The sequence below is a fragment of the Chrysochloris asiatica genome, unplaced genomic scaffold, assembly GCF_000296735.1.
Source record: "Chrysochloris asiatica unplaced genomic scaffold, ChrAsi1.0 scaffold00009, whole genome shotgun sequence".
Lineage (NCBI taxonomy): Eukaryota > Metazoa > Chordata > Mammalia > Afrosoricida > Chrysochloridae > Chrysochloris > Chrysochloris asiatica.
In genome coordinates, this window is record NW_006408527.1 from 33,544,325 (window position 1) to 33,558,750 (window position 14,426).

Consider the following 14,426-nt stretch of genomic DNA (forward strand, 5'->3'; position numbering starts at 1 on the left):
AGCTTGACGACTAAAGTACACCTGACCCAAGCCATGATTATTTTCAACAACCTCATATGCATGCAAAAGTTGGAAGATCGTAAAAGAATTGGTGCATTTGAGTTATGGTGTTGGAGGAGAATACTGAAACTACCATGCGCTGCCAAAGAGTGAACAGATCTGTGTTGGAAGAAGTACAGCCAGAATGCTCCTTGGAGGTGCTGGACTTTGTCTCTCATTCTTCGGACATATTGTCAGGAGGGACCACTCACTGAAGAGGAATATCATGTTTGGTAAGGGCCAGACAAAAAGAGGAAGATCCCTAGTGAGATGTATTAGCAAAGTGGCATCATCAATGGGCTCAATGTGACAACAATTGTGACGTTAGCCCAGGATCAGGCAGTGTTTCATTCTGTTGTGCATACAGTCGCTATGAGTCAGTACTGCTCAATGACACATAACAACAACAACATATCCATACTCCACTACCGCTTGAACATTGAGTTTAATGATGAAAATGAGTCCAATAAGTTCAATGTAGAAAACAAAGGTGAGGAGGAGTCAGGGAGCAATTCACAGAGGCTCTTATACCCAGATAATTTTTATTGCATCCTAAGGCATCTGCATGGAGGTACATTTCTGGCATTAGCTGAGAAGACAATTTTGAGGGCCATAGACAAGAACACGGAGTCCTATTGTGCATTGTAGTATAAGCTCTGAACTGCTGCCTATAGATCAGCAATTCAAACCCACCAACCACTCCTCAAAAACCCTATACAGGTTTGCTATGAGTTGGAAGTGACTCAATACCAATTAATAACAACAACAACAAGACAAGAAGGCAGGATGACAGATGATAGCTGAAGTAAGAGTAATAATGACAAGGTAGAAGGGAAGGTTATAATTTGAGAAAGTATAGCGTGACTAAGAAATTGATAAAATGTAGGAAATAAAAGAACCTAGGAGTCAAAGATAGCATTCAGGTGCTTGACTGGATGATGTTGCCAACAAATGAAACAAACAAATAATAAATAAAAGGTAGGTAGAGGGTGAATATTGTGATATTCAGTTTTCAGCATTATTATTCATTCATTTTCCTGAAAGAGATATCCTTCATGCAGTTGGAACTTAGACCAGCAATACAAATTGGCAAGTTATATAAACATATATATTTTTTTTACTTTTTGTGTACTTAATTTACTGAATGTAAGTATATTATTCACAATTTGTATGTTTGTGAGTAAAATGCATATATTCAATAAATTAAATATATGATAAGTATATAAGCTTGCATGTTGGGGGAATCCTAGGAAAACAAAAGCCAATTAGAAATTAAATAGAGATAATCTATTTAAAAAAGGAAAAATAATCAGAAAATAATTCATAGAATAAGAGAATGAAGTATCTCAGGCACCAAGAGAAAATTTAAGTACAATTTGTTGGTCTTAATTTGATAAATGCTGTTGAGTCGTTTCTGACCCATAGCAGCCTGTATACAGTTTCCAAGGAGCAGCTGGTGAATTTGAACTACCAACCTTGTGGTTCAAACCGACTTGTAGTCCAGTGCATTATCCCACAGTGTCACAACAGGACTCCATTTTGCCTTCAGTATTTCACAACGAGGCTTGAATTTTTCTTTAGTTCCCTGAGCCTGAAAAATGCTGAGCATGTTCGTCCCTTTTGGTTTTCTAACTCCAGTTCTTTGCACATTTTATTATAACATTTGACTTTGTCCTCTCAAGCTGCCATTTGAATTTTCTAATCAGTTGTTTTATATGTTCATTTCTTCCATTTGATTTAGCATCTCTATGTGGGACAGCAAATTTTAGAGTCTCTTCTGATATCCATTTTGTGCTTTTCTTTCTTTCTTGTATTTTTTTTTGTGTGTGGTGGGGTATAAATTTATTAATATTCAATAAATATCTGTCTCAGTTATTCTTTTCTGTTTTGAGATATGTGCTTAGATCTTTTGTTGTTTTATTTCGTGGACATTTTCAATAGTTAGGTGCATTTTCAATGATTAAATGAATTTATGTTGCTTTGTTGTTAAGCTTATTGAATGTCTCCTGGTGGATGTGAGCTGGAGATGTTGTTGTTAGGTGCCCTCAAATTGATACCAACTCATAGTGACCTTACGCACAGCAGAACAAAACACTGCCTAATCTTGGGCCAACCTCACTACTGCTGCAACGCTTGAGTCCATCAATACTGCCACTTGGCCAATCCATCTCACTGGGGCCCTTCCTCTTTTTCTTTGACCCTCCACCTTACCAAACATGATATCCTCCTCCAGCGACTTGTCCCTCCTGACAATATTTCCGAACTATGAGAGATAAAGTTTGTTCATCTTGGCCTCTAAAGAGCACTCTGGCTGCACTTCTTCCAAAATGGTTCTTTTGGCATTCCATGGCACTTTCAGTATTCTCTTCCATCACTATAATTCAAAAGCATCAATTCTTCTACGGTCTTTCTTATTCACTATCCAGCTTTCGAATGCATATGAGGTTATTGAAAATACCATGGCTTCAGTCAAGCGCACCTTAGTCCTCAAGCTAGCATATTTGCTCTTCAACACTTTAAAAAGGTCTTGTGCAGCAGATTTGTGTAATGCAATACATCATCTGATTTCTTGACTGCTGCTTCCTTGAGTGTTGATAGTTGATCCAAGAAGAATGAAGTCCTTGACAACTTTAATCTTTTTTACATTGATAAGAATGATGTTTATTGGTCCACTGGTGAGGATTTTTGTTTTCTTTACATTGACATGTAATCCATTCCTAAGGCTGTGCTCTTTGGTCTTCATCAGTAAATATTTTCAGTCCTCTTCACTTTCAGCAAGCAAGGTTGTATCATCTGCATATTGCAGATTGTTAATGAGTCTTCCTCCAATCCTGATGCCACATTTTTCTTCATAGAACCCAGCTTCTCTATTATTTGCTCAGCATACAGGTTGAATAAGTATGGCGAAAGAATACAACCTTGTTGCACACCTCTCTTAATTTTAAAACATTCAGTGTTTCCATGTTCTATTCAAACAACTGCCTCTTTGTCCAGGTACAGATTCCTAATGAGCACAATTTAGTGTTCTGGAATACTGATACTTTGCAATGTTGTCCATTGCTTGTCATGATCCACACAATCAAAAACTTTTGCATAGTTACTAAAGCACAGGTAAACATCTTTCTGATATTTTCTGCTTTCAGCCAAGATCCATCAGACATCAGCAATGATATCTGTGTATGGACAGCATACTTTTCAAAATAGCTCTGCCCTTTTGTATAGTAGTTGGTGTTGACTCTTGCCTTTTATGCTGGGATTTTAAAAAATACACATACGGTTTGGATGTATGGTTAAACCTGCTGTTTCTTTCTAGGAAGGCAGGAATAAAGGGTTCAACTCAGGTCAACTTTAGGGCTCAGACTCAGAGTCAGATGTCATAAGAAGCAGCCAAAGGATCAGCCTGTGGGACCAATGGGGCTCTGAGGGACCGCATCCCTGTGCCATCAGAAAACTGTGGGCACAATTTTGGACCCTTTTGGGGGTGCACTTCCACCTGCCTGAAGGTGTCCTGACTGGGCAGTGAGGGTGTGTGCGACAGGGGAGAGGAGGAGAAAGTGTAAAATTCATCATACCTCTTTTCCCAGATGCTGCTCCATGGTGTTAAGAGCTGTATCACTGTATCAGCCTTGCTGTGGCCCCAACCTCTGATCTCAGCCAAGGCAAATGAGACTGCAGGGAGCATTCCTATGGATTCAGAAATTGCCATACTTTCCTTCCACAGTTAGATGTTTCCACTGGTGGGTGCTGGAAACTGACACCCTGCACCTCATATTAAATCCAAAACTCTGGAGCTGCTCCGGGAAAGCTGCTTCTCTGGTTTTTCTACGCCACTGCTGGGGAGCCTCTCCTTCCTGTCTCTGCTTCTCTCTTCCCGCCCCCCAAACTGGAAGTCCTCCCTTTCTTGTCTTCTTAATAACCTTTTGCTTTCTTCCTGTTTGATATTCTTGATGTCATTGCACAACTCTTCTGGTCTTCAGTATTTAGTGTCTAATGCATCAAATCTGTTTTTTAGTGATCTCTGAAATCAGAATGGATATGTTCAAGGTCATATTTTGGCTCTTCAGGACTTGTTTTAATTTTCTTCAGCTTCAGTCTGAACTTACATATGAGTAATTGATGACATGTTGTCTATCCCTGGCCTTCTTTAGGCTGATGATATGGAACTTTTCCACCATCTCTTTTCACAAATGTATTTGATTTTTGCGTATTCCATTTGGTGAGGTCCATGTGTATAGTAGAATTTTATGTTGTTTAAAAAAGGTGTTTTCAGTGATGAAGTCATTGGCCTTGCAAAATTCTTTCATGCAATCTCCAACATTATTTCTGTCACCAAGGCCATATTTTCTAGCTTCATATCCTCTCTCATTGTTTCTAAGCTTTGCATTCAAATTGTAAGTAATTATCAATATATCTTGATTATGTGTTTGGACAATTTTAATAATTTAGTAGCATTCTTCAATTTCATCATTATTGGGTTTAATGTTTGGTGCATAATGTTGAATAATAGTGGTATTAACTGGTGTTGTTTGTAGGTGTATGGGCATAATATTATCATTGTTGTTGTTAAGTGCTGTTGAGTTAGTTCCAACCCATAGCAACTCTGTATAGAGTTTCCAAGAAGTGGCTGGTGAGTTTGAACCATTACATTTGTGGCCCAGAGATTTAACCTACATTATCACACCAGGATTCCTATCTTACCATAGAGAATGTTTTACTTCAAAATAGGTCTTAAAACATTCTTTGTATGACAAATATATGACACCATTCCTCTTGAATTTTTCATTACTGGCATAGTAAACCATGTGGTTGTTAGGCTCAGAATAGCCAATACCAGTCTATTTTAGCACACTATTATTTAGGATATTAATGCTTATGTGTTCCATTTCATTTTTGACAATTTTTACTTTTCCAAGATTAAACCTTTATATTTTCTATGTTCCAATTATCAGTGGAACATGGAATGTATAAAATTTGGCTACAGATGTTTCTCTTCATTTTGAGTTATGCTCCATCAGCAAATAAAGTTCCTGTAGACTTTACTTCATTCATGTCATCATGGTCAACTTTAATTTGGGAAGGCAATAGTTCCTCAGTCACATTTTGAATGCCTTCCAACCTAAGGCATTCACTTTTCAACCCTATATCTGACAGTAGTCTGGTGGTCTTCATCATGTTTCAATATTCCGGTACAGTGTGACAGTGCTCCACTGCTATGCATAAGATTTTCAGTGACTAAATATTTGGAAGTAGTCTGTCCTTCTTCCTCGTATCTCTTAGTCTGGAAGCTCATTTGAAACCTATCCATCATGAGTGCTCCCTTTGACTTTTAAAATACTGGTGGCAAAGGGACACGAGGCGCCAGTGTCATGGCGGCCTCCACTCTGAGCTCCGCGTGGGGCTCGCTTCAGCTTAGTGCCCCAGGTCTATGCCGCCAAAAGCGGCTCCTGGAGCTCGTGGTGTCTGAGCGAATCGTCGCCACAATGAGCAGACAGGGAGTGTCGGGCACTAACCTGTACTGCATGGAGTTGCTGTGGAAACGAGATAATGAAGGTTATTTATGCTCCCTGCTGCTCCCTGCAGAATCTCGAAGTGCTGCATTTGCGTTGAAGGCCTTCAATGTGGAACTGACTCAGGTGAAGGACTCAGTGTCTGAGAAGATGATTGGACTGATGCGAATGCGGTTTTGGAAAGATAGGTGGAAGATATGTACCGAGACAGCCCACCAAAGCAGCCTGTGGCCATTGAATTATGGAAGGTTATCAAAAAGCATAATCTGACTAAAAGATGGTTTCTGAGAATCATTAATGAAAGAGAAAAAAATTTGGATGACAAGTGTATCGTAATATCCAGAAACTGGAAACTTACACTGAAAACACACAGAGCTCTCCTCTTTATTTAATACTAGAAATATTATGTGTAAAGAATCTTCATGCCAATCATGCTGCAAGTCACAGTGGAAAAGCACAAGGCATTGTCACTTGCTTGAGAGCAACCCCCTATCATAGGAGCAGAAGAAAGGTGTTCCTTCCCATGGGTATTTGTTTGCTGCATGGAGTTTCACAAGAGGATTTTCTACGGAAGACCCAAGATAAAAATGTGAGAGATGTCATATATGACATTGCCAGCCAGGCACACTTGCATCTAAAGCATGCTATGTCTTTCCACAAAAGTGTTCCTGTACAAGCATTTCCTGCCTTTCTTCAGACTGTTGCTTTTGAGGACTATTTAAAGAAAATCCAGCAAGTGGGATTTGATATATTCCACCCAACTTTACAGCAGAAGAATGCATTACTTCCATTATCTTTGTATATTCAATCATGGAGAAAAAGATATTAAAATAATTTTGTGGTACTGTAAAAAAAAAAAAAAAAAAATACTGGTGGCATAGCTTCCAGAATCACAATACACAATCCACCATAGTAGTACACACTGACTTAGGAGTGGTAAGTAGCTACAGAAGAAAGTATTATCTATGTTCTACCAGAAAAGAAAAAAACTTATTTGGCGTACAAAAAAAAGAAAACAAGTGTACCCACTTACAAGTTATACAGAAATGAGTTATATATTTTCTTAACTTTTAGTTGTGAATTGAGTGAAGGTTAAAGACAAGATCATCAGTTCTATCTTCAACAAATCATGCACTTTGTTTCATCTTAATGATTGCAATCCCCTCCTTCTTCTTTCCTGCTGTGATTCCTAATTCCGTTAAACCAACCTTCCCATCCTTTCTCAATATTGTCCTTAGGTAAATGTTGCCCTTTTTATTTTGAATGATTGGCGATTCCATGGGGAGCATGCCTTACTAATATTCTTTGTTATTGTTGTTGTTAAGTGCTGTAGAATTGCTTCTGACTCATAGATGTCTTGCATAAGGTTTGTGAGGAGTGGCTAGTGGGTTTGAACCACTAGCCTTGCAGTTCAAACCAACCTTGTGGTCCCATGCTTTATCCTGTAGTGCCATACCTCCTGCCTATATGTATATCTACCTCTTGGCTGATAATTGGACCACAATGGTGAATTCCTTTCCAGATCTTAAGGGTGGTTGAAGGCTATAGTCTCAGGCTTTTCCTGTTTTTCTATCTGACAGCCTGGTCTTTCTTTTCTTTTTTTTTCCTAATAATTTTGAGTTTTGTTCCACAATTTCTGCTGCTCTATCTGCCACATTCTAATGTGATCCCTTTCAGAACAGTTGGTAATAGTTGTGGGTAGCAGGCACCATCTAGTTCTTCTGGTCTCAGAGTTATAGAAACTGATGTTTACATGTTCCATTAGTACACTGGATTAATTGATTCTTTTATAAGCCTCTTCAGTTCTCATCACTCTTCTTTGCCCCACATGCAGATACCAATAGGTGTATGTTAGATAATTTCTCATAAGCTTGTAAGATCCCAGACACTAAACACCAAACTAGGATTTAGAACATTGTCTTTGTGGACTAAGTTATGCTAACTGGCCATAGTGTCCCCTGAGACTGTGGTCATGAGCCTGCAGACCCAAAAAATCATTGCCTTAAGATGTTTGATAACATCTAAGAAGTTTTCAACAATTTTTCCACTGCATGTTCCACCACAATTATAACTGTGTTTGCAGGAAATATTTATATAAATATTCCTTTTCAAAATCTTATCTATTGTAGGATATATAAACATAAATATACACACACACAAAGTTGAGTAAAAGATTATCCACACTCCAATTATATTAAAATGACTGTCCACATTGACAGTTAATGACAACATTGAGCATGCCCCTGAAATAAATCTTTCAAATAGATGAATGACAGTGCATTATGTGGCAAATCATTTGCAATTCAGTCATGGCTCTGCCTATGAAATAATCCATGACAGACTTGGGTTTAGAAAAGTTTGTTCAAGTTGGGTACTAAAACAGCACGTAAACATAAGTGTTTGGAAACCTGCAAACAAAATTGGGACTGATACTCAAAAGAAGGCAAAAGTTTCTCAAAAAATAAAAATAATGTTCTTGGTTATGACACATGGATTCATCACTACAAACCTGAGAGTAAATGGCAGAGTGTGGGATGGAAACATATTCATTCACCGACCAAGAACAAGTTCAAAAGTCGACCACCCAGTGGAAAATTGATGCTTACAGTTTTCTGGCATTCTCAAGGGCCAGTATTGGACCACTACCTGGAAAAAGATTCAACAATCAACAGTAATCTTTACAGTGAATTGCTCATTGAAGAGCTGACATCTAAACTTTGGATTAACTGCCAAGGACTGTTATCCAAGGGCATTGGGATCTTGCATGACAATTCATTCCTGTACACCACTGCCTACACTGTTGACACTCCGCAGAAAAAAATTTTTTGAGATGTTACAGCATCCTCTTTATAGTCCTGATCTTATTTCGTTGGACTTTCACCTTTTGGGGCCCCTGAAAGCAGCCCTTCTAGGACAAAGATTCACTGCTGATGAAGAAGAGAAGACAGTGTTGCATTCATGGCTGATAGCTCAATTTAAAACAAGTTTCAATTAGGGAATATAAAAGCTTGTTGACAGATGGACAAAGTGTATTAAAAAACAAGGAGATTATATAGAAAACGGATGTATTTGTCTTTTCTAACAGCTGATTAAATTGTACAGTCAGAATGCATATAATTTTTTTACTCAATCCTCTGTATGTGTATGTGTGTGTGTTTTAGTTATATGTTGTTGGTGGTAAGTGCTGTAGAGTCAGTTTTGATTCATAGCTATACTTTATAGGGTTTTTGAGGAGTGGCTAGTGAGTTTAAACTGCCAACCTGGTAGTTCAAACCAACCTTGCAGTTCAAATCAACCTTGCAGTCTAGCACATTATCTCACAGTGCCACAACAGAACTCCACCACTCCACCATATACGTATATATACCACTGCATTATATATGCATATATATATTTACATATATATATATATATATATAGCTAGATAGATCCCATTCTTCCTCTTATATCCATTCATCCTGTGCCTTTGTCCATGTATCAGTGTTTACCTCTACAGCTTTAGCCTTTGCATACCTCCCTTTGTCTTCACTTATCTTCATCAGTCTTCTGCCAACCTTACTCTTCTTGTATATTTCCCCTCTCCCTTCTTGTATATTGCCCACAATGTTACCCAAGTTAAAGTGTGTCTACCCTCTAGTCAGCGAATTACTATAACTTTCCTCCAACCCCTGGTAACCATCAAAGAATGTTTCCTTTAGTATGAAAATTTTCCTTGAAATTTTACAATAGTGGTTTCATACAATATTTGTCATTTAATGATTAATTAATTTAATTTAACATAATATCCACCAGGTTCATCCATGTTATAAGATGTTTCTTAGTTTGAATGTCATTTTTCAACATTACAGTATTCCGTTGTATGTATCTATCAAGTTCTATTTATCCATTCTTTCTCCTATGGACATTTAGACTGTCTCCATTTTTTTGATATTGTGAATAGCACTGCAAAGAAGATCGCTGTGCAGATTTCTACTCATATCCTGGCTCTTATTTCTTTTGAATATATACCAACTAGAGGGATTGTGTATTTTGAGCCATTTTTATTTCCAACTTTCTGAGGATGCTCCACACCATTTTCCACAGTGTCTGAACCATTTTATGGTCCCACCAGCAACATAGGAGTGTTCCAGTTTCTCCATACCCTCACCACCATATTATGTTTTCTGTTTGTTTGTTTTTTAACTTAGCTGTTAATGCTGGGGCAAAATGATGTTTCATTGTTGTTGACATTTGCATCTCTTTAATGGTTAAAGAGCTGAACATTTCTTCAAATGTTTGCTGGCTGCCTGAATGTCTTCCTTGGTGGAATAACTGTTCATTTTCTTTGCACATTTTTATTTTGTTTGTATGTTTTTCTTGTAGAGATGGTATAGTTTTCTATCATTTTTAGAGATTAGTCCCTTGTCTGATATGTCATTACAAAAATAAAACTTTTCCCAGTCCATGAACTCCCTTTTTAACTCTATTGGTAAAATTTTTTGATGCACATAAGTGCATGATTTTTAAGAGGCTCCAGTCATCTATTTTGTTTTCTATTGTATGTGTGTGTTTTAGTAATGTTTAATAGTGCATTTATGCCATGTATTAAGACCCCTAAGTTTGTCCATATTTTTTCATTGATGATCTTTGTGGTTCTACGTTTTACATTTGGGTCTTTAATCTATGTTGACTTGGTTTTTGCATATGGCATGAGATATAGGTCTTGTTTCATTCTTCTGCAAATGGATGTCCACTTTTCCGAGCGCCATTTGTTGGAGAGACTATCTCTTCTCCATTTAATGTATTTTGGCCTTTGTCAAATATCAAATGACTATATATTCTATTAATCTATATCCCTTTCATTGTACCAGTACCAGGCTGTTTTGACCACTGTGGCAGTGTAGGAAATTTTGAGATGAGGGAGTGAGAGTGAGAGACCTCCAAGTTTATTCTTTTAAGGCAGTGTTTGGTTTCTCCAAGGTAACTTTCCTTTCCATATAACATCTTTTTAAAGAATGATGTGGGAATTTGAATCAACATTGCATTATATCTAAATACTGCTTTACTTGTGTTGAATTTTTCACAGTGTTCAATCTTCCTCTTCCTGTCCATGAGCATGGTCTATCCTTCTATTTTTGTAACTTTCTTTTAGTTTCTTGTAATAGTGTTTTATAGTGTTTTTGTATAGACCTTTTGTTTCTCTGGTTAGCATTTTTCCTAAGTATTTCATTTTTTGTGTGACTATTGTAAATTGTTTTATTTTTCCAATTTCCTTTTGAGATTTCTTTACAGGTATAAAGGAATCCAACTGCTTTTTGTATAGTGATCTTGTACCCAGTTAATTTGCTAAATATGTTAATGAGTTCCAATAATTTTTTTGCTGAGTCTTTGGGATTTTCTGTGTATAGGATCATATCATCTGCAAATAGAGAGTATTCAATTCTTCTTTGCCAATTTGGATTTATTTAATTTCTGTTTCTTGCCTTATAGCTCTAGCTAAGACTTCCAACACAATATTGAATAGGTGTGGTAAAAAAGGACATCCTTGTCAGGTCCTGTTCACAAAGGGGATGCTTTCATTTTCTTTCAGTTTCTCCATCAAAAGTAAAGTTGGCTTTTGGATTTGTATATATGTACTTAATTATGTTGAGGAATTTCCCTTCAATTCCTACTTGTTGAGTGTTTTTATCAGGAATGGCTAGTAGATTTTGTCAAATGCCATTTTGCATCAACTGATATGATCATGTAGTTATTTTCCTTTGTTTTGTTTACATGGGATGATGTTGATTTTTCTAATAATGAACCATACTTGGTATGAGTTCCCTTGGTCATAAAGTATTATTTTTTTTGATAGGTTGAATTCTATTGGTTTGGATTTTGTTGAGAATTTTTTTCATCTAATGTGAAATCTATAGGTTTACTTTTTAGTGATGTGTTTGCCTGGTTTGGGTATGAGGTTTATGCTTGCTTCATAAAGCATATTCAGGAGTTTTCCATCCCTCTTATGTTCTGGAAGAGTTTGAGTAAACTTGGGGTCAGTCTTGTCTCACTGTTTGGTGAAATTTACCAGTAAAGCCATCTGGGTCTAGAATATTTTTGTTGGCAGTTTTTAATGACCTCATCAATTTCTTCTTTTTTATAGCTCTGTTTAAATTTCCTATTTTATTTTGTATTAGTTTTGGTAGGTTATATTTTTCTAAACATTTATCCATTTCTTCTAAATATAAAAATTTATTGGAGCATAATTCTTCCTTGCTGTTATTGTTGTTAAATACCATCAAGTCAGTTCCAGTCATACTGACCTGGTTAAGGGTTTCCCAGGAGCAGCTGCTGGGTTTCAATTGTAGATCTTGTGGTTTGCAGTCCAGTGCTGACCCTATAGCACCACACCAGGACTCCAAATTCTTCATAGTATTCTGGTATTGTACTTCTTACTTCCATTGGTTCTGTTGTGACGCTACCCATATCATTTCTTATGTGTGTTATTTGAATCTTCTACTTTTCCTTTGTTAGATTTGCTAATGGTTTGTCAATTTTATTAATTTGTTTTAAATATCCAACTTGTCTTGTTGATTCCATCTATTGTTTTACTGTTTTCTAATTAATTTATTTCTGCTCTACTTTTTATTATTTCTTTTCTTCCAGCAACTGAAGGCTTACTTTGCTAGTCTTTTTCAAATTGTTAGAGATGTTGGATTAAGGTGTTGATTTTGGTTCTTTAATCTCTTTGGATGTCTGTATTTATTGCTATAAACTACCCTCTATGTCCCAAAGGTTTTCGTTCTCATTGTGTTTTTATTCTCATTTGATTCAAGGAATTTTTTATTTCTTTTATTATTTGTTTTTATTATTCAGTAGATTTAAAGCACGGTATATTTCCATGTATTACATTTTGTTTCCTTGAGCTTCATGTTTTTAATTTCTAATTTTCCTGTGCACTGGAAAACAATGTGTTTTGTACTGCTGTTGGTTTAAGCACTCTCTATAAATCTATGAGATCAAGTTAGTTGATTGTGTTGTTTAGTTCTTCTGTGTCTGTGTTGAATTAATAGTATATTAAATTATTCTGTTATTGTAGAGGAGTCCTGGTGTGGCATGCAGGATAATGCACTGTACCACAAAGTCAGTGTGAACGACAAGGTTGACAGTTCAAACTCACCAGTTGCTGCTCAGAAAACCTATAAAGTTTCACTATGTTGGAACTGACTAGATTGCACTTGAAAATATTATTGTAGAGTTGTCTATTTCTTTCTTCAATTCTATTAAAATTTGACTTATATAATATGAGGCTCTTTCATTGGGATTATAGCTATTAATTATGGTTATGTCCTCTTGCCCTATTGGCCCTTTAATCATGATATAATGTCTTTTTTGTCTCTTATGCTTGTTTTTACCTTATAGTCTATTTCATCAGAAATTAACATTGTCACTCCTGCTCATTTTTTATTGACATTAGTTTTCCATCCTTTGATTTTTAATCTCTTTTTGACTTTGTGTGTATGGTATGTCTCTTATAGATAGTATATTGAGAGATCCTGCTTTCTTATCCATTCTGGTACTCTATGTCTCATGACTGGTGCATTTAATCCATTGACATTTTGTGTAATTATCAATAGGTATGAATTGATTGCAGTAATTTTTCCATGTGTTTTTGTGGTGCTATTGTTTTCTTAGTTCTATATATTTTTTTCTGCACTCAGTTTATTTTGTTGATCAATTTTCTTGTCAGTTTCTTCACTGCTGTTCTTTTAATGTTTATAAAATCTTCACAGTTTTCCCTTTTCTTGATATGATGTGAAAGTGTATTAATTTTCTATGAGATTACTCTGTAATTTATTAATTTCTTCCCCAGTTTAAAAGTCTATTTTATCTTGAAATACACTTGACTTCCTCACCATTTGGAAGTTCTGTAATGATACTTTGCCCTCATTTTGCTTTGTAGTGGTCTTCATTATAAAATAATATATCAGATTCCCAATTTTCTGTCTTATAGGTTTGTTTTACTTTGGAAACTTCTATATCTCAAAGCCAGAATGGCCACAGTTCATCTCTAATATTTCAGACATGTAGTCAGGAGGGACCAGTACCTGAAGAAGGACATCACATTTGATAAATTGGAGGGTCAATGAAAAATAAAGATTCACAATGAAATGGATTGGTATAGTGAAACAGCAATGGGCTCAAACATGCCAACAGTTGTGATATTGACAGAGGACCAATCAGTGTTTCATTCTTTACATAAAGTTGTTATGTGTCAGAGCTGATTCAGTGACAACAGCAAGTATCTGGATTGAATTCTGGGTGGTGTATGTCAATCTCTGGTTGTTGTCTGCTGTTGTTTTTCAGTGCAAAGGACTACCTTTAGTATTTTTTGTAATGTTGGTCTGTTTTTTATAAATTCCTTTCATTTCTGTTTATCTGGAAAAGTGCTAATGTTGCCATCATATATGAAGGACAGTTTTTCTGGGCATATAACTAAATTGGCATTTTGTATATGTATTCCTATTGTTTTCTGGATTGCATGGTTTCTGCTAAGAAATCAGAGCTTAGTTTTATTATTCTCATATATAGGTAAGTTCATTTTTGGAGTTTGAATATGATATAACTTATTGATTTTCTTTTGGGGTCTGTCCTGTTTGACATTTGTTCAGATCTTAGATGCTTATCTTCTCATCTTTCATTATGTTAAGGAAATTTTCTTCCAACAGCTCTTCAACTATCTTTTTTATGCTTTTCTTTGTCTCTTTCTGTTCTGGAATTTTGATGACCTCTAAGTTATTCCTCTTCATCTTGTCTCACATATATCTTACACTGTCTTCAGATTTTTTCATTCTTTTTTTCTGATTGTTCTTCCAGCTTAGTAGTATTGACAAATTTATCTTCAAGCTCACTAATCCAGTG

General features: G+C 36.2%; 1 pseudogene; it reads left to right on the forward strand.

Moving 5' to 3' along the window:
- Positions 1–5,405: 5,405 nt before the first annotated feature.
- On the forward strand, positions 5,406–6,375 carry LOC102817319 (annotated as a pseudogene).
- Positions 6,376–14,426: the final 8,051 nt, after the last annotated feature.